Here is a 21,706-nt window from a genome sequence, read left to right as displayed (position 1 = left end):
CGAACGATTCGATTAATCGAAATGAAAATTTTTTTTTTATTTTTCCAACGAATTTGAAAATTTGTATAATCATTTTTTTCTTCCCATCTCATTGTTTCCATTCCTTTCCTTTTCCTCCATAATAATAATAATAATAATAATAATAATAGAAAAACATCTGCCGTATAAAAAAAATTAAGTTTAACTAACATTTTTCGGGGAGAAAAGGGGGAGAGAGAGAGATAGATAAAGATAGAAAGAGAGAGAAAGAATATTACAATTAAATTTAATTATTTATTTGTTCTTAATATTAATTTTCTCTTTTTTTTTTTTTTTTTAATCGTCAATTTATGTTAATTTTATTTCTATTTTATTTTTTTCTCTGATTCTTTCAATTTGAAAATTATTGTTTACGCCTTTCCATTGTTTTCAGAAAAACCGCCGCCATCTTTTTATTTCTTTACTTCGAAAAAAAAAAAAAAAAAAAATTTTAATTGAATTATTGTTTTCCTTCATTTTTAATATTATTATTTATTTTTTATTGATTTTTTTTTCCTAAAAAGTAATTTAAAAATTCAAACGGCGATCGGACCCCATTAACAATACCGGATAATAATAATGATAACAATAAGAATAAAAAAAAAAAACAAAAAATAATAATAATAATAATAATAAAAAGAAAACAATAAAACTTAACGAGTGACGACGACTTCGAAGGAAATTAATAAATTTTAACGCATTACAATTATTATTATTATTATTATTATTATTATTATTTGTTTTCCACACACGCTCTCGGAAGGATCTCTTTCGATAATTAATTAGACATTCAAAGTTTAAAAAAAAAAAAAAAAAAAAACGCGCCAAATTTAAAAATAAAATTAATATAATTCCATTTCCGTCGGGAAAAAAAGAAAAAAAAAATTTTCCCCATTTTATTCGGTGGGTGTCGAATTTTTCCCCCTCCCCCCGACTTCTCTTTTCATTTTTTCCCTTTCATTCTCCATTTCGACACGCTTCTAAATTCATTCGATAATAATAATAATAATAATAATAATAATAATAATAATAATAATAATAATAATAATAAAAACCTAAAAAAATTGTTTTTATTTCTTTCACATTCCCTCCTCTTCCTCTTTCTCCTCCTCCTTCTTTCGTATTTCCTTCCCCCGCCCGCCCTCCTCCCCTGGGGCATAAAAATTTTGATCTTTTAATGCACTCACACATTCGCTTTTTCACATTTTCACATTTTATTTTCGCGCTTCGGCTTAAAAATTTCAAAATGGAAAAAAAAAAACGGGAGGGAGGGGGAAAGGGGAGGGAGGCGATAGGGTGGGGGAAAAAAAATAAAATAAAAACAATAAAAAGAATATATACGAATAAAAAAATTTTCGCCCCATTTTTAATATAAATACAATCGTTCTCCTTAGTAAAAAAAAAAAAAAAAATTTTTTTGTCGTAACTTATTATCATTAATGTTTTTTAATTTTAATTCCCTTTTCCCCCTCACTCACTCTCCCGCCCCCGCACCCCCGAAATTTTCGATTTCATTAAAATCATTTCCTTGTTGTTATTAAATAAACGTGGCTCTCTTCAACTGTTTATTTTCTCTCTTTCTCTCTCTGTTTTCCCCTTTCCTCTCCTAATTAAAATCCCAAAAGAAATTTGTGCCATATTGTATTTCTAAGCCAAACCCAGGCACGTTTAATTTCAAGCACGCGCCTTACAAAAAAAAAAAAAAAAAATCACCGCAATTAATCAAAACTCGAACGTATTTTTTTTTTTGGTTTGGTTTGTTCCTCGTGTTTGTTACGGGGAGAGAGAGGGAGAAAGAGAGAAAGAGAGGAAGAGAGAGAGAGAGAAAAAGTCTTGTTTACATGTTTATTTCGAAATCATCGCATTTTAATTATTCCCATTCGAAAGTTGTTGTTGTTGTTGTTGTTATCGTTGTTGTTGCTGTTGTTGCTGTTTTGCTTTGTTTTGTTTTTTTTTTTTTAATGTTTTTGCGAAAAATTTCCCCGCTCTGTTTATTTACATCGTCCGCCGCCATTTTATTACAAAAAATTACAACAAAATAAAATTTTTGAATCGGACGGTGATGATGACTACACGAGGGAAAAGTAATTTTTTTAAAAAAACCGAATTTATTATTATTATTATTATTATTACTATTATTATTATCATCATCATTATTGTTATTTTTAAAACATTTTATTACCGAAAAAAATCGATTTCGAACGAATCGATATTAAAAAAAAAAACGAAACGCAGGGAATGAATGAATGAAATTAAAAAATAATAATAAAAAATTAAAAGCGTGTGCCAGCCAGCGTGTGCGTGAACAACCCCCTCCCCTCCCCCTAAAAATAAAAAATTTAATACATTAACATAATTTTCACCCTTTGATGCTTTCCCTCTTTCATTTTTACCCCTCACCCCACCCCCCAACTCGCGATATCAAATTTTAACGTGAATGCGTGCGTGCGTGCGTGATTTTTCCTTTTAAAATAAAATTTTCAAATTTTGACACACTAATAATAATAATAATAATAATAATAAGAAAGGGAAAATTGAATTCAAAGGATCCTTTTTATTTAATTTTTTTTTTTCTTTTCAACTCTTTCCTTTGAATAAAAAAAAAAAAAAAAAAAAAAAAAAGTTTCCTTTGTACGTTTCGTACAATGTAGACAAGATAGGTTTTAATTGTTTTTACAACCCCTTTTATACGTTAAATGCATCAAAAAATTAATCCTGCGGGTTTTTTTTTTTTTTTTTTATAAAAAGGGATTTTAATTTCTCCCACATCCCGAGAGAGACAAAGAGAGAAAGAGACAGAGAGAGAGAGAGAGAGAGAGAGAGAGATTTTTTCCTTTTTTTTCGAAAAGACGAAAATATAAAGTAAAAAAAAATTTTCTTTTCCCTATCGGTTTTACGTTTTGTTCCCGTCAAATCCCTCCCAACTGAATTCTTTCTTACAAACAACCCGAGAAAAAAAACCAACACGTTTAAAAATCACCTGAACAATCTGAACAAATTTTTTTTTTCTTTTTTTCACACTATAATTTACACGTCACATCAAAAAAAAAAGGACAAAATTTAAATACGATCGAGTATGAGGGAAATTGGGGGGGGGAGGGAAATTTTTTTTTTTAAATCCGTCGACATTTTCGAATAATATTCACGATGGGAATTAAAAACTTTCATCTCGGAAAAATCGGGGAACGAAAAATCGTGGAAGGAGGAAAAGGTAAAACGGGGGAACCCCAAACAAAATGAGAGGAGAAAAACAAAAATTTTCCGTTTTTCGTTCGAACGTTTTTTTTTTGTTTTTGCGAAAAAAAATTATACAATTAAAAAGAAATTTTCGTTTTGTATGGATTGTGAAAAGGAAAAAAGGAAAAGAGACGGGGGTGAAAGTTGAAAGGGCAACAACAACAACAAAAAAGTTTCGAGTTATAAATTTCATTTTTTCATCACATGTGTTGCACGCTTCCTTTGTGTGAATGACAAATAAAAAAAAAAAAAAAAAAAAAAACGTTTAAGGCATCATCGACGTGCGAACGGAACGAACGGTTTTCATTTCAATAGACACGTTTCCCATATAAAACGGAAATGAGAACGAAAAAAACTTTTTTTTGTTAAAAAAAACAAGCAAACCGGATGCTAAAAAATCGAAACAATTTTCCGGAAAATGTCGTCGTCGTTGTTGTTATCGATAATAATGATGATGATGATAATGATCGAATAATTGATTACGAAACGAATTAACTCAATCGATAAAAAAATAATTTATTATCAATTACACGCGAATTAAATTTATTTATATATAAAAACAAATTTAGCATTTATAATAATAATGATAATGATAATAATAATAACTTTTCCCACCGTTTTTTTTTTCAAGTTTCCCATTTTTTTTTTTTTTTTACCTTTCCCGACCTTTTTCTTGTTTTAAATATCTTACGCCTACGTGAAAAATCACAATAACAATCTCTCTCTCTCTCTCACTCTCTCTCTCTCTCTCTCCCCATTTCCGCTTTCTCCTCTCTCTCCTCTCCGCTTTAAATTTTCTGAAAATTTAAAAAATTTTCCGAAAAAAAAAAAAAAGAAAAAAACAACAACAAGAAAATAAAATTTTAACTTCGAAGAGAATTTCTCTTCAAAGATTCAAAAATATGAGAGAAAAAAAAAACGGGGAAAAAAGCAGGGAATTTTTTCTTTTTTTTTTTTCCCTTCATCATTTTATTATGAGTTTAAAATTACAGAAAAAAGAGAGAGAGAGAGAGAGAGAGAGACAGAGAGAAAATCTTCCAATTTCGCTTGTTTTTTTTTTTTTTTTTTTCAATTATTAAAAGAAAACTGATACGAGTTCAAAATACTTTTTCTCTCTCTTTCTCTCTTTTTCTGTATTTCTTGTATTTCTCCGTCGAATAAATAAATAAATAAATAAATAAATAAATAAAAATTTCCAATAATTTCATTATTATTATCATTATTATTATTACTATTTCCGGTAGGAGTAAAAAAAAAAAAAAAATTGACTTTTCAAAATTTAAAGGAAGAAAACAAATACGCAAAAAATGATTCGAATAAAAAAATTGAAAAAATAGAAAGAAAAAAAAGGCTCGTTTCGATTTTGCTGTGCCTACAGCCGACAGCCGTACCCGCACCCGCACCCACCCACCCACACCCGAATTTAAAATTAAATTCAATGAAAATTAAAAAAAAATTTTTTTTATTAAAGAAAACGTTTCGACGAGAAAAAAGAAGGAAACCTTTAATGCAAATTTATTTTTATTTATTTATTTATTTTTTGCGAAACGCAAAAAAAGAAAAACGTTGAATCCGCACCCAGCCAGTTAACAATTTTAACTTTTTTTTTTTTTTGAATTAGATTTTCATCGACTTGAATTTATTATAACCGTCGGAATTAAAAATAAGAGAATCAAAAATTTCGAAAAAAGGGAAAAAAAGTAGAAAAAAAGAAAGAAAAAAGGGTTCTTTTTTACCTACACCCTTTTCATCCCCTCTCCTTCCCGCTCCGCCCCCGCCCCCCGCTCAACGCTCCGGGCTCGCTTCGGAAAATTAATCAAAAAATATATATATATTTCAACCTTTAAAAGTAAATTTAAAACTAAAAAAAAAAATTAACGCCATTAAATATTTCGACTGGAGGAAAAAAAAAAGAAAGAGAGACAGAGACAGAGTGAGAGAGAGAGAGAGAGAGACAGAGAGAGAGAGGGGGGAGAATGAAAAAGAGACAAAAAAAAAAAAAACCAAATTTGAAAATTTTTCAGTGTCAAACAAAAAATTTCTAATTTACCCTTGAAATGAATTTTTCTTTTTCGAAATATTTCTCTTTAAAAATGATTTCGAATCCCTGTCGTCGTCTCCCTTAAATTTTCTAAATTTAACACAAAGACAAAAAAAAACGTTAAGCATTCCTACAGGAAGAAAAAGAAAGAAAAAAAAAAAAAAGGGAAAAATTCGCGAATCGGGTAAAATCTAAAAGGATTTTCCATTTATTTATTTAATTTTTTTTTCTTTTTCCTTTTCCCTTTCTCTTTCCTCCTTTTCCTTATTTTTATTTTTCAAAGGTAAATATTATGTTTACATAAGCATTCGTCTGATCTCGTAGCTTTTCCCCTTCCTCCCTCTCTTTCTCTTCCCCCCATTTTCCCTCTCTTTATCTTTTACTCCGATTTCGTTTCCCCTCGTTTCTTCTAATTAGATTTTGTTTTTTTTTTCCTTCCCTCTCTCGGTTCTTTTTTTTCTTCTTTTTTTTCCCGTCGAAAGAAAAAAAAAAAAAAACTTTACCCCGGAAAAACCGAAAATGAAAGAAATTTTTTTTTTCTTCTTTCCATTTCTTCCCTGATTTTTTATTTTTTTTATTTTTATTTTACTTCCCCCTTTCTTCTTCCCTCTTTTATTTCGTTTTTGTTTCCAAGTCAAACTTTTCTTTTTAAGTATTTTCCATCGTTTTTTCCCTCCTCCTCATCCTCCCCTTCTCCTTTTTTTACTCTCACTTTTCTTTCTTTTTCTTTCCTCCCTATCCCTCCTCTCTCTCTCTCTTCTCCCCAGCTTCTCGTTGTATGTTTAGAAAGAAAAAAAAACAGAGATAAATAAAGGAGAAGAAAAAAAAAAGAAAAAGAAAAACCATTTTAAATTATGGCCATTCTTTCGTAAAAATTGTATTTTATGCTTCGCGTTCTTAAAATTAGTTTTTCCACAGTTTGCAATATCAAATTTCGAAATTTTTTTTTCTCTTTATTTCTTTTCCTCTTCCCCTCCCCCTCCCTTCTTTTTTTTGTTTTGACATGCGTGCATCCCGATTTATCCCGATTCATCCCGATTTTGTTTTTATTTGCAAAAAATAAAAAGAATAAAATAAAAAAACGGACAAGAACGACAGACAATTTTCCGGCTTTTCCCTTCTCCTCTCTCTCCCTCTCTCCCACTCATATTAAATAATTTATTTATGACGTCATAAATATAAAAATCATTTCGCGTTATGAAAACTTTATAATTCAAAAATATAAAAATTTTCATCCCGTCCTTCCTCGGAATTCCTCATTTTCCGATTATCTATCGGTTTTCTTTTTATTTTTTTTTTTTTACACAGTTTTCCTTATTTCTGTTTTTCGTCCCTCCCACCTCCCCCCTCGCGTATCGGATTATAAATTACTTTTTCAAAATTTTTAAAGGAAAAATAACCGTTCGTTCGGCAAACAAAATTCGAAACGAATTTACAAATATAAAATTTTAAAATTCTTCTCTAGCATGTAAAAACTCTCTCTCTCTCTCTCGCCCTCTCTCATTCTCTCTCTCTCTATTATGTACATAACATACGGAAAAATAAATATCGAAAGGTTAAATTTCGAATGATATTATTAGTTTACTTTTAAAATTGTTCTTCTTTGAAAATCCATTTGAAAAAAGGTTTTTTTGAAAAAAGATTTTCTTTTCTAAAACCACGTTATTATTAACTTTTAAAAGACGACGAATAATTTTTAAATTTTTCAAAATTTAAATTTTCCTCATTTTTCCTTCACACAAAGTCACTCATTCACTCACTCAAAACCTTTTTGATTCCGATCGCGACATTTTGTTTTCTCACAATAGATTATCATTCCCGACGATTCGAGATGAAGTTTACCAAATTTTCTCTCGTTTCCCCCCTCCCCTCCCCCCTCATTAATAAATGAGTCACGACGCAACGTTTTCCGGTCACTTACCATTTTATTTTATTTTTTTCCCCCCGACTCGAATTATAAAAAAAAAAATTCAAACAAACAAACAAACCGATTCGAATTCGCAACAAACGACAAACTTTTACCCGTCGGAAACTAAACAATTATTTCCGGTCGGAAATATTTTTTTAGTTTCCGACGGGTAACATCGATGACAAATTTTCATGGGAAAATTTTTTAAATGGAGAAAGAAAGAACGAAAAGGAAAAGCGAAAAAAAAGGAAATCAAAACATTTTAATTGAGAAAGAGAAAGAATCAGGAATACAAAAAGAGAGAGAGAGAGAGAGAGAGACAGAGACATTAAAATTACATAAAACATTTTCTCTTCGTCTTTTTTTTTAATAAAGTAAAATAAAAGTTATGACGTAAACATGTCGTATTATTGATTTAATTGTATTACGCTTTCACCAAACCGTTGGAATTTTTTCAATCAATCAATCAATCAATCTCTTTGTTATGAAATTATCATTGTGGTTCATCTCTTGAACGATTCGCACGCGATTTTAAACTTTTGTAAGGCGCGAACGTATAAATTTAATTTTTGTGAAAGAATTAAATCCCTTCGAACTTCATTTAAAATGGAGATGCATTGAATCCACGGCTCAGATACGTTCAGCAAACAGTAAAACAAAGGATTCTGTACAGGTTTAAAAGAAAAAAAAAAATTTACAATCCCAAAACAATCTTCTTCGTGCCAATCAACAAATCACAAATTCTAAATTTTTTTTTGTATTTAGAAAAATTTAAAACTACCCTACTTTTTTTTTCCTTTTATATTTCACCTTAGAATTTTTTACCCGTGAACCTGAACCTTACACATCATTTTATCCTTACAGCATAAACTTTTCTGTAACTAACATCACAAGGGTTCGTTAGTGAATCGAATGAATTTTTTATAGATCATTTTACAAAAAGGATTACTCACTCGACTTGAGGCTAAGAAAAGAAAAAAAAATTTTAATTTGTGCGTGTGTGCGTGCGTGTTTGTACACTTGAATAACAACAATCGAATTCGAGTAAGGCAACAAACGGAGCGAGATTAATGTAATACAAACGTTTTTTGTTTGTCTCCTTTTGTTTAATCAAGTTTATTTGCCATTAAAAATGATGAATTAATGATTGACGCCAGACAAAATTTTAACAAATCAAATATTTTATAAATCATTCGTCTTTGCTCGTTTGTTTGTTTGTTGTTTGTTCGGCATACCGTCTTTAACATATACAATTAAAATTGTTAATTTTTTATGAAAACAACAACAACAACAAACAACTAACGGTTATTTTTTTAAAAACGTGAGAGAAAGCTTTTCACGAGATACGAGTTTTTTTTTTTTTTTTCCAGAATAAAAATCAAAATAAATAATGAAACCGAAAAAAAAAAATTAAAAAAAATTTTTTTTTACGTATGATAATCCGTACGAGTAAAAACCACCCGTGGAAGAAGATAAATCACGTGACATTACAATACATACACGAACCGAATAATAAGAATAAGATAAAAAAAAAATAAAAAATAAAAACGTTACGAAAACAAATTAAGTAAACATTCTTATACTAAATGACGGGAATACACACGCACAAAAAAAAAGATGTCGGATTTAATCGCATGATTTATCGATATGCATTCAATATTCAACCATTCCCTTCCCCTTTCCTTCCAATTTATTTATTTAAAAAATAAATACGCATGCGTACTTGTACGTAACGCACAAATAGAAAAAGAAGGTTGGAACATTACAAGAGAATTTTTTTTTTTTTTTTAATAGAATCAAAACGTCGGGCAAGTATAAAACCGAAAAGTCACGATCGACCACAACGAACAAAAATAAAGTTCAACGTAACTTTTTCATTAATCAAATCCGAAGACGAATAATGCCCCCCTCCCCCCATCAACCGGTGAATTGCCGGTTCGAACAACAAAAACAAAAACAAAAAAAAAATGACATTCGAAAAGAAAGTAAAGGAAGAGAAGGAACGTCGTTAGATTGTGAATTTTGCAATCATTTTCGAAGGGAAATAAAAAAAAAAAAAACGAAAACAATGAATATCAAACCGGATTTGATACTCGAGAGAGAGAGAGAGAAAGAGAGAGAGACTGTTGGGGCACAGGGGGAGAAACGAGGAGGTGGTGTCACGACATTTAAAACAAAAAACAAAGCTCAAACCTCATTTAGAAAAAAAAAATTAATAATTATATCGATAGCCATTTTTTTTTTTTCCAATCTTCAAACCGTTAAAATCTTTAAAACTCTCACTCTCTCTCTCTCTCTCTCTCTCTCTCTCTCTCTCTCTCTCTCCTCTGCTCCATCCGATAATTTAAAAAAAAAAAAAAATGGCAGGCAGGCAGGCATTTAATTGATTAACGTTAAAAGAAAAAAAAACAAAAAAAATCCCCAGGAAAAAATAAAAATAAAATAAAAATGAAAGGTTGAATGATGAAATCCCATTGGGAAATCTCTCATCGCACTCTAAATTATATTCATTATTTATTGAATAAACTTTTATATAATACAACAACAACAACAACAAAAACAAAAACGACGACGTCGACGACAACATCATCGGCGACGACGACGACGACTACGACAAACGCAAAAACAAAAAAGCTAAACAAAAAAAAAAAAAAAAAAAAATTGAAGGAAAACTGTGTGGGGAGCCAAATATGAACAATGGGACGTTGATTTATTTAAAAAAAAAAAACCTTTTCCAGCTTTTAAGGGGAAAAAAATTTTATATATATATTTTTTTTTTGTCAAAATAACCGACGTAATAATAATAATAATAATTAAAAGGAAAATTCGATTTCGAACCTTTTTCCACCCTACCCTCCATTTAACAACGCCTATTTTCGCGACGACGTCAACACGTAGAAAAAATTCCATCAAATCTTTTCACAGTCAACAAAAAAACCTTCGCGCGTGTGCCTGAGAGTTAAAATTAAAAAAAAAAAAAAAATAATAATAATAATACGTGCCCTTTATGCAAACAAATAATCATTTTCCGACCGCAAAAAAAAAGAACGCCTCTGAACAACCGCAAAAACAAACACGTAACCAAAAAAATACATATAAACTATTTTTCGACGACGCCATTTCTCTTCTTAACTCTTATCCTTAACTATTTTTTTTTCCTATTAGCGTTTCCCGACGGGAAATTAATAACAATAATAATAATAATAATAATAATAATAATGAAGACGACGACGAGGACGATGATAATATTGATGATAATGGCCGCGATGATAATTCCACTTATTTTCACATAATTGAATTTTCCTACCGAAACGATTACAATAATTATTAAAATTTATCGATGGAAAGTAAATATCTAAAAATCTTAACGTTTTAAAGAGAGGATTTTCCTTTCTGTTTTCCTCTAATGATAAACACACACGTATAAAATAATTTTCCGAAAAGGTTTTAAAGGAAAACGTTTCATTCAACGTACGAACGTAAAAAAAAAAAAAAAAAATCCGTTCGTTTAATTTAATTTAATTTAATTAACTTTGTCTATATATTGTCGATTAACGAATCAAACGTTATTTTCCCATTCAAATGAGAAAAAAAAAATAAATACGCCTGGAAGGAAAACGTCATCAACAGCAAAAATTTTCATTTCGCGCACGTTACAACTTTCGATTTTTCTCCCCTCACCCCTTTTTAACCATCTTTCCCATTTCCTCCTCTCCTCCATCCCCCCTCCTGTTTTTGTTGTTGTTGATGTTAAATTCATCGAATATTCATCGTTTATTTTATTTCCCATTTTTTTTTTTTTTTTTTTAAATATTATTTATGAAAAAAAAACTCACTCTTTCCCTCTCACTCTCACTCCCTCTCTCTCTCTCTTTTTCGCTCGTCGAAACGTTTAAAAGCATTTTGTTGTGTTTTATTTTATTTTTTTTTGTAATTTTTAAACGGTTTTTAAAACGCGTTTGTCATCGTTTTCGGTTTTTTTTTTTTATAGGATCGTATATAAACATCGTAAATGATCGATAAAATGGTCATTCATTCACGTTATTATTATCACGAATAGTGCGACAGGGGAGGGACAGGGGCAGGGGCAGGGATGATTTTTTTTTTGTTCCCTCGACTAACAAACATAAACGTAATAGTCAATTTAGGAAAACTTGGGAGGAGAGAGAGAGAGAGAAAAAAAAACTTTCGTTTCGAATCCTCCCTTCTCCCTTCCCCCTTTCCCTCCCCCCACCGTTCGAAACTTTTCTTGTCTTTTGTTCCTTTTTAACGAAAACAAATTAAAAAATACAACAACGACCAGATATAGGAAATTTAACGCGAACGAACGCTTTGACGTTTTTTCATTTCCTTTTTTTTCTATTTTGTTATCATTATTATTACCATTATTATTACCATTATTATTATTATTAAGACGTCGAAGCATTAAAAGAAAAAAAAAAAATTTTTTTATTGGGTTTCACGCTCGGCAGGGAGTTTTTTTTTTTTTTTTTTTTCGAACCGCTGCTATAAAAACCTCTTAAAATTATTATTATTATTATTATTATTATTATTGTTGTTGTTGTTTTCATCTTCATTATTTTTTCTCTTTTATTTGTTTTGTGCCTGTGCCGTCTAGTAAGGTACGACGAATTCATTTAACAATTTAAATAATCATTTATTCATTTCATTACCGTAATAATAATAATAATAATAATAATAATAATAATAATAATAATAAGTCAACGGCCATACCGTGCTGGTCACACCGGTTCCCGTACGATCACCGAAGTTAAGCAGCATCGGGCGTGGTGCAAACTTGGATGGGTGACCGTTTGAGAACGCCACGTGCCGTTGGCTTAAAAAAAGAGCAAAAAAAAAAAAAAAAAAAAAAAAAAATGAGAACAAGACAAAGTAAGAACCAAAAACAAATTTTGTTCTACTGTCGACCTGAGGCAGCTCGACGAGAACGTGAATTTCACTGCTTCTGACCCTGGCCACTCCAAAGATGTTAGTCACTGGAGCCCAGTTCAGGAGACAAATCGTTCCCATCGAATAAAGATGGACTCAGGAAGACCTTCAAGAATTGATGTGGTGCTATCTTATAATAAGTGGCACCACCGAAATTCGAGTATTTGTCCCTAAGGAATCGGGTAGAAACCTCGGATAAATACTTAAAAACCCCGACAAGTAGCCTTGTCGTGTTTAATGGTGGATAATAATAATAATAATAATAATAAGTGGGACGGCCCACATTCTTCGAAAAATACTACATAAATAGCACCACCGAAATTCGAGCATTTATCCCTAAGGAAACGGGATAATAGAAACCTGGAATAAATGCTTAAAAACCCCGACAAATAAGAACCTTGTCGTGTTTAAGAGTGACCTTAATAATAATAATATTTAAAAAAATTTGTCAGTTTACCACCCGTGGTACCCCCCGTTTCCCAAAAAGGGAAACTTTTTTCTTATTATAAAAATTAATTTTTTTGTTGATTAAAGTCGATTATTTCCGTTTTTCCCGTCCGATTTTTTTTTTTTTTTTTTTTTTTCACACATATAAACTCAACTCAATAATAAAAAGTCATGAGAAAACCGCCTACGAACTTTCCCGTTTTTTTTTTATTATTCGACGGGGAAAAAAAAAAATGGCGACGAATATTATAGTGTTTTTTACAAAGTTATTAATACCAATCTCGATCTCGTCTCACGTTGATTAATAAAAATTAAAAAAAAAAAAAAAAAAAAAATTTTACGAGGGGAAAAGAAAAAAAATGAAAGTCTAACGAGGTAATATTACATAAAAGGAAAAAAAAAACAAAGGTAGATTCTATATATATAAATTACGAAGTTAAAACAAAATCGTACAGGCATGAAATTAAACATGTCGTTTTTACGCGTACGATAAACATTAAAACGAAAGAAAAAAATAAATAAATAAAATAAAATAAAATAAAAGACAAGACAAAAGAATGACCCGTACGACCGACCGGTTCAATGGGTGATTTTTGCCGGGGAGAAATGAAATGGAAAAAAAAGGAAAGAAAAAAAAGGAAAGAAAAAAAAGGAAAGAAAAAAAGGAAAGAAAGAAAAGAAATAACGGTGATTCCCCGGGTCAGTGCTAAACAACAAAGATAAAAAAAAAAAAAAAAAAAAAAAAAAAAAATTGTATACATGAATACGTAATAAAAAGAAAATCTGTGACATTATTACGAACGAGAACAATAGGAGTCTGTCGGGTGTCCCATAACAAAGGTTAAAATGATTGACCGAACGTGTCAATAAATTCGAATATATTAATATTAAATTTCGATAAAATTTATAACGGATAAGAAAATGGCGGATGTATAAAAAAAGAATTCGCGCCAAAATTTCACGCCGAAGCGAAATTTTTATTTTTCTTTTTCATAGATTGGTAACAACTAACTCGAGCCTTTTCTTTGCAATTCCTTCAAATGATATTTTTACGAATTTAAGCGATTTCCAAAAATTCAGGTACGACGACGATGACGTCATCAAATTATTATAAATTATTATTTGTCTTATTCAAACACGAAATTTAGGAATTTAACTGCAGCGGCGCGAACAAACAGGAAGAAACCCCCCCACCGTTCAAACACCTTTTAATTAAAAATAAATAATAATAACAATAATAATAATGTTAATTACAAAAAAAAAAAAAAAATTGAACCGGGAAAAGAAATCAAATCAGGTTTAATCAGAGAAAAAGAGGGAGGGGAGGGGAGGGGAAAAGGAAGCAGAAAACAAAATCGGATTCACACAAAATATTAATATAAATGTAAATTTTTTAAATTTAAAAAAAAAAAAAAAAAGAAAAAAAAAATTATCTAAGGTACAATTATAAAAACGTGAATAATTTTTCCTTGCTCCCCTCTTTCACCCTTCCCCCTCCTCCACCACTATCACAATTCCAAAAAATTTTCAACTCATTTAAATTTTTTCAAAATTAAATTATCATTAATTCAAAAAAAAAAAACTTTTAAATTTGATATAACGAAGACGAAGACGACGACGACGACGACGACAACAACAACAACAACAAGAGCAATAAAAGTATCGTACGAGGCCGCGTAACGAAAGTACCAAAATTTAAAAAAAAAAAAAAAAAATTCCTCGAGGAGTCATATCACGATTTAAATGATCCGAAAATTTTTAAAAGGAAAATCCTTAACAAAATCCTCATTGGTAAAAAGCCAAACCATTGAATTAAATAAAATTCTATTCCGGTAATAAAGCGAGAACCACAAAATCACAAACAAAACTTTTTTTTTTTTTTTTTTTTTTTATCAAAATATGTGCGTGCGTATGAAGAATACACAAAAGAATAAGAAAAATTGAAGCAAAAGCATTTTTCAAATTCCTTTTTTTTTTTATCTTCTTTCTTCCCCCCCTTTTTTTTTTGAATATTCCTTTGAAAAATAAAAAATAAGAAAGAAGAAAGAAGAAGACGAATGAAAGAATGGAAATACCTTTGAATCCGGATTTGTGACATAAAAAAAAAAAAAAAAAAAAAAATTAATTTGAATACAAAAAAAAGAAAAGTGATGGAAAAATTTTTCTTGGTTCAATTAAAAAAAAAAAAAAAAAGGAAAATGAAAGAAATGATAAAAAAAGGAAGAAAAAAAAGGAAGAAAAAAAATGGAAAAAAATGGGAATTAAATAAAAGGTCCAACCGAGAGAGAGAGAGAGAAAGAAAGGATTTTCATTTCCATTAAAAATTTCCTTTTTCACGAAGGTGAGAAAGAAAAATTAATGAGTCGCTCGCGGTAAAAATAATTTCCCCCCCGAACGTGTATACTTATTTACTTACTCTTTTCCCCTCACCCCCTTTTCCGTTTTACATCCCCTCGCTTTTTCCTTACCCCCTCACCCTCATCCTCACCCTTCTCCCAAAGGAATGATTAATTATTTTTTCGAAACATTTACGCCGCTGACAGACAAATAATTTGAAAAAAAATATATATACCGAACCATTTTTTTGAATCCCCTCCCCCCTCCATTTTTCCCTCCGATCGCCATTTTCATTACAGAAATATCGATTAAGACAAAAAAAAAACAAATTAATCGAAAAAAATTATTTTCATTATTTATCGAAATTTGTAATTCGAATAAAAAAATTCTAAAAAAAAAAAAAAAAAAAAACATGCAACAAAAATAATCAAAGGTACAAAATTAAAATAAAATGTCTTCCGTCTCACTCTCTCTCTCTCTCTCTCTCTCACACACACTCTTGCGCTCTCTCTTTTCCTCCACGAGTCTGACATAAACTATTTCAAAGATGTTCCAGATGCAACTCGTTTAATATTATTATTATTATTATTATAAACGTGACACTAATGAATAGAAATTTCTAGAGGATAACTCCCCCCCCCCCCGATCCGGGTTAAAATAAGAAGAGAGGCAGAGAGAGAGAAAAACTCATTTTTTTTTTTTTTTTTTTTTTTTTTTTTTCATTTCGAACGATGTTGTTTTAGCCAAACTCCATTTTTTTTTTTTTTTTTTTTTTTTAACTTTTTTCATTCTCCCAAATTCAAATTCTAAAAAAAAAAAAACCATTATCGTTAATTATCACCAACAAAATTTAAATCATTTTTATTACTACCATATTATTGCGAGCACATATATACTACGGCGAACACGATAATAATAATAATATTTAATAGCATTTGCCACGACGACGACAACAACAACAATAACAAAAACAAAAACAACAACGTCGATACATCTCGCAAGTTTTACAGAATTTCCGGTAAAATTTAAATTAAAAACCGGACAAACAAAAAATTATTATTATTATTATTATTATTATTATTATTACTTATATTATTAAACTTCGAAATTAATCATATTTATTTAGGAAATGAGAAATTTCTATTTGGGTTTTAAATGAACATCGAAAGGTACTCATCACGATCGAAAAAACAATTATTATTATTATCACTATTCAAATTTGATAAAACCGGAAGAAATAAACAAAAAAAAAAAAAAAAAAAAGACGTTAAAATGAGGAACCGGAAAAATAAGCAGTTTAGACAACGTTAACGACGATAAAAAAAAGCAATTTGCAAAATTCATTTTCGCTATTACTATTATTATTATTGTTGTTATTGCGGTTAAAAGAGCAGACGGGAAAATAAAATAAAGTGAAAATTGAAAATGAAAAAAAAAAAAAAAAAAAATGATGTTGGTATGCCTGCATGAAAAAATAAACCGAAAATGAGAAAAACCGATAATAATAATAAAAGAAAATTACGGGGGGAAAAAAATCTCGTTTAAAAATGCTCAAATTAAAACCGGAAAAGGATAAAATCCCTGATTTTCAGGTTTTCTTTTTTGGGTGGTTTCCCCTCCCCTCCCTTTTCCCCTCATTAATCAAACCTTAAATTTACCGTTTACGTACGTTTCTAAATTATTTCGAAGGGTTTTTTCCGAATTTCCTCAAAAATTTCACTCGACGGAAACGGAAAAGAAAAAAAATCGATGAGAGTAATAATGATGCTTTCCCCCCTCTCTCTCTCTCCCCCGCCCCCTCTCTTCTTATTACCTCAATCATTTACAAATTACATTCGACTCGGAAAATTTTTTTTTTTTTTTTTTAAAAAAAGTTTTACTTCGACTCATTCATCCCTGATTACATACAAATTACGACGTTTAAAAAAAAAAAACCAAAACTTTTTTTAAATAGATTTTACGATTAAAACCGGAGAAGAACAAAAAAATAAAAAAAAAATTAAATTAATTATTTTTTCTCTCTCTCTCTCTCTCTCTCAGTGGAAACTCAACTTTATTAAAATTAAAAAAAAAAAAAAAGTTATAAAGTTTTCCCCGCCCCGCCTCACCCCCCCCCATTTTTTTCTTTTCAGGGCATAAAATTATTACCACGAAAAAAAAAAAAAAAAAAAAAGTCTCGCACGTACAAAATTTGATTTTGTCCACGTGCCGTTCGAAAACCAATAATAAATAATTTTTTACGACGTAAAAAAATTAATAAACAAACGAGTTTAAGTTTAACAACAAAATAATACAAATAATAATAATAATAATAATAATAATAATAATAATAATAATAATAATAATAATAATAATAATAATAATGAAAAAGGCGTTCGTTCGCAGCCTGGTTGTTGGTTATACGAATGCACGCCCTAATCTTGCGGTGTCATAAGAACCGTAACGCGCACGTTTCAAACCCGAATTTCATTTCATTCATTTATATATTTTTATTTTTCTTTCCATTCGATAATAATAATAATAATAATAATAATAATAATAATAATAATAATAATAATAATAATAACTTCAATATGTCACCTTATGAAACTTTTAAAACGGATGCGAAACGTTTTGCTTTTGAACAAACATGAGAAATCTTAATCCGAAGGCATACGAAGAACAAACGATTTTAGAATCAAAATCACCGACTGGAAACCCATAAGGTGGGTGTAAACCTACAAAAGCATTTTTAGCATCGGAATCATGATGATGATGATGATGATTTAAATGAAAGAAATTCCAAGAAAACTTATATATAAAACGTTACGGATAATAAAAAAAAAATATATATATACGACAATCACGATGATAGAGTAATAATGAATTGAAATAATAATAATAATAATAATAATAATAATAATAATAATAAATTCCAATGACGACGACTCGAATTGACTGGAAAATCATGGAAAAGTGCGACTGCGAACAAATGGCTACAATGTGAAGAAAAAGGATCGAACTATTTCGAAAGAAAACGTAAACAACGGGTTTTAAAAGGAACGTGGGGGGGACACGTGACGAACGTGCCCCAAAATCAAAAAGTAATGATTTCGCCTCCTCCTCGGGGATCACCAAATGAAAACCCTTTAAGAAAAAAAAACCTGAAATAAATACTCGCGTTCAACGGTAGTATAATCATTTGCCGGTCGCATATAATAATAATAATAATAAATAATAAAGAGTTTCCTTCCCCCCTCCTCCCCCCAATAAAAAAATAACGGCATTATAAAAATGTAATCCAAATCATAATTAATTTTTATACTTGAAAAAAAAAAAAAAAATTCCAGACCGTACGTCAAAAAGAAAAAGAATATCACGAATTCTATAGTTTTCCAATCGAAGGATGAATCGAAATGATAATAATGATAATAATGATAATAATAATAATAATAATAATAATAATAATAATAATATAAATGATAATAATAATAATAAAAACATAGAACGAAAACATAAAAAAAATCGTTTTTTTTACACGTGCGTACATGCATATCGTATTGAAAACGTATAACGGTGTATTTTATGGTTCACTGAAAAATAAATAATTTTTTTTTTTTTTTTATAATAACAACAATAAAAATTTTTTATACTCCTTTTTTTTCTTCTGCTTCTTCGCATCAAAACCACATAAAAGAATTAAAAATAATAATAATAATGAAAACATGAATAAATAAAAAGTTTGTCGATTGGTCATTAACCAGTGGTAGGTTTTTCTTCATGTACTCCCAACAACAAAACAAAAAAAAAGGTTCACGATCGCTTTAAACACTTAAAAGACTAAAAACTATCGTTATGACGTCATTGTCCATATAACGACAATAATTCATTGTAAAACGTTTTGCCCCCCTTTCAACAACCTCCCTTAACGTTTTTCCGAGGTCGTTAATACCTCGTCGGTTTAACAAAATGAACTCCCCGAGAAAAGTTAATAACGCGATTTGTGCCACAATTAATTTTTATTAAAAAAAAAAATACGACGACGACGACGATTCTTTTAATTGACTACAACGTCCGCCATCTTTATGTTATGTTTTTCCGCGCCCCCACCCCGCCAATTTATCAAGATTTGTACAGGTCGTCGTCGGGAAAAAAATATTAAAAGAAATGAGATGGTATAATTATAATTAACTAATTTTTTTTTTTTTTTTTTATGGCAAAACAATATCGATTTTCATTAAACGAAATTCCGACAGAAAAAAAATTTATTAATAAATAAATAAATAAATAAAAGGAACACGAAAACCTCTCGCAACAGATAAATTTATTATGCGAACGTGCGCGTTCGTGTGCGTGCTCTAATTCTTTACACTCCATTTTTTTTAATTTTTTTTTTACATTTACTAATTTTCCTAACGTCATTTAACCGACGTAATAATATTAATAATAATAATAATAATTATTATTATTATTTTTATCGTCATCGTTGTTATCACGAGAAACGTCAAACTTAAAAATTTTACTGCATTCATTATTTATGTACTGTATACAAAAATAGAATTTTTTTTTTTTTTTTCGTGAAAGTTATGGATAAAAACAAAAATTCCTTCCCATCTTCTTCTGCTTTTTTCCCCCATCGTTTCCCCCCTCTTTCCCCCGCTTTCGTTTCTTTTTTTTTTTTAAATCTCAAGTCGAAAAAAAAAGAAAAAAATTGCGAAGGAAAAGAAGACAGAAAAATTTCGAGAATGTGCGCGACGCGTGGATTTACATCCAATAAGGATTATGAAAAAAAAATACGTGGAGATTTTATTATTATTATTATTTTTATTCCTCTACAGTTCATTTTTCTTACAAAAAAAAAAATTTGTCTTGTTTCACGACGATTTCGAATAAATTTTCATAAAACTAACACCGGCGGACACGTACGTCCCCTCACCCCGAAAAAAAAAATAAAAAATCAAAGTAAAACCATTGAAAGAATTACATTGTTGAAAACCTTGACAAACACCTGCTGCTGCCACGATAAAATCGAACAATGTTGGCATTACTGATTGTTTCACCCTTTCGCTAGGGAGGCAAAAAAAAAATAAACAGGAATCGAAAGATTTCTCTCATTGTTACCAACTTTAAAACTTTTTTTTTTTTTTTTTTTTTTTTAAAAACCTTCCTGCAGCCTGAGCGATAAAAGCAATGACGACGACGACGACGATTAATAATAATAATAATAATAAAAATAAATTTATGCCACGTCACAATTCAGAGTCGTTAGGAAAAAAATTGAAATTGCTTCCATTTCTTTCTTTTTTTCGCATTCTCTACAGCCCCCCCCTTTTTTTTTTTTTCATTCACTCCTCATCTTCTCTCGACAAACGTTCAAATTGATAAAAACCTAATTCGAACTTGAAATTTATTTCAAACAAACAAACATACAAACGCAAACGTTTTTAATTTAATTACTTTTCTCTTTTTTTTTTTTTATTGGATAACTGCCATAGATAAATATAAATATACAACAACAACAACAACCGTACACGAACCAAACAGTTTTTTTTTTTTTTTCTCTTTCTTTCTTTCTCCCCGTCTCCCCCTTCCTCCCCCTTCCCATTTTAATTATTAATACTGTTTGTTTGTTACGTTTCTAAAACAAAAAGTTGGGGTAATTAACCTTTATTTGAATTGTCATTCATCAGCCAAAACTAATAAATTTTTTTTTTTCTATCTACTTCTCTTTCATTTTCTCTCTCTCTCTCTCTCTCTTTCTTTCTCTCCCTCTCTCTTTAAATTTTAACCGTTAAAACATTTTTACCGGTGAAAACAATAAATTCCATTTCGGATTTCATCCATTTAAATTTAAATTTCAAAACATTTCTTTTTTTTTTTTTTTACCTGAAATCTAATTCCACGACAAAATTTTAATTATTACAACCACTACGAAATGGACATGCGCAAAAAAAATTTATCCTTATCCTTTGTTCGTTATAATCCATTAATCAAAAATTAAATTATCGACGAAAATAAAAAATAAATAAAAATAAAAGAAAATTTGGGAAACCCTCCCCCTCCCTCCCCGAAAAAAACGCACACGCGCACGTGCACACGTACACACACACATGGAAAATTTTGACTTATTTAAAAAAAAAAAAAAAAAAAAAATTTTAAATTTAAATTTACGACATCCGTTTTTATTAAATTTTTTTTTTTTTTTTGCTTTTTTTTTGGAGCAATGAAAAACGTATTAATTTAATAAATTTAACAGAGTTTAATAATAATAATAATAATAATAATAATAATAATAATAATAATAATAATAATAATAATAATAATAAATTAAAATTTATTGTCGTTTTTTTAAACATTTTAATTACCATTGGAGAAAAAAAAGAAAAAAAAAAAAAGAAAACACGTGACGATATACACTCAAGTCATTATCCAAGACGAAACTTATTCGTATTTTATTTAAAATGTCAACGAAAAAGTAAAAAAAAAAAAAAAAATTAAAAAGTCAAAAACGAAAATAAATAATGATAATAATAATAATGATGATGATGATGATGATGATGATGATGATAATGTTTAAAATGTTCCAGCTCATCTCGACGACGAATATTGCGTGTAACAACGTCAAACGCGATTAAACGTTTACGTGCTGCGTATCACATAATTCAACATTTATAAATTTATTTATTTATTTTCTTTGGAAAATACGAAGAAAAGAAAGAAAGAGAGAGAGAAAGAGAGAGTTATTTTTTAACGACTCCTAATCTCTCTCTCTTTCTCTTACCCTGAAA

The sequence above is a fragment of the Pediculus humanus genome, genomic scaffold (genome assembly GCF_000006295.1).
Source record: "Pediculus humanus corporis 1103172107559 genomic scaffold, whole genome shotgun sequence".
Classification (NCBI taxonomy): domain Eukaryota; kingdom Metazoa; phylum Arthropoda; class Insecta; order Psocodea; family Pediculidae; genus Pediculus; species Pediculus humanus.
The sequence above is the reverse complement of the archived record's forward strand: the minus strand, read 5'-3'. Positions refer to the sequence as shown.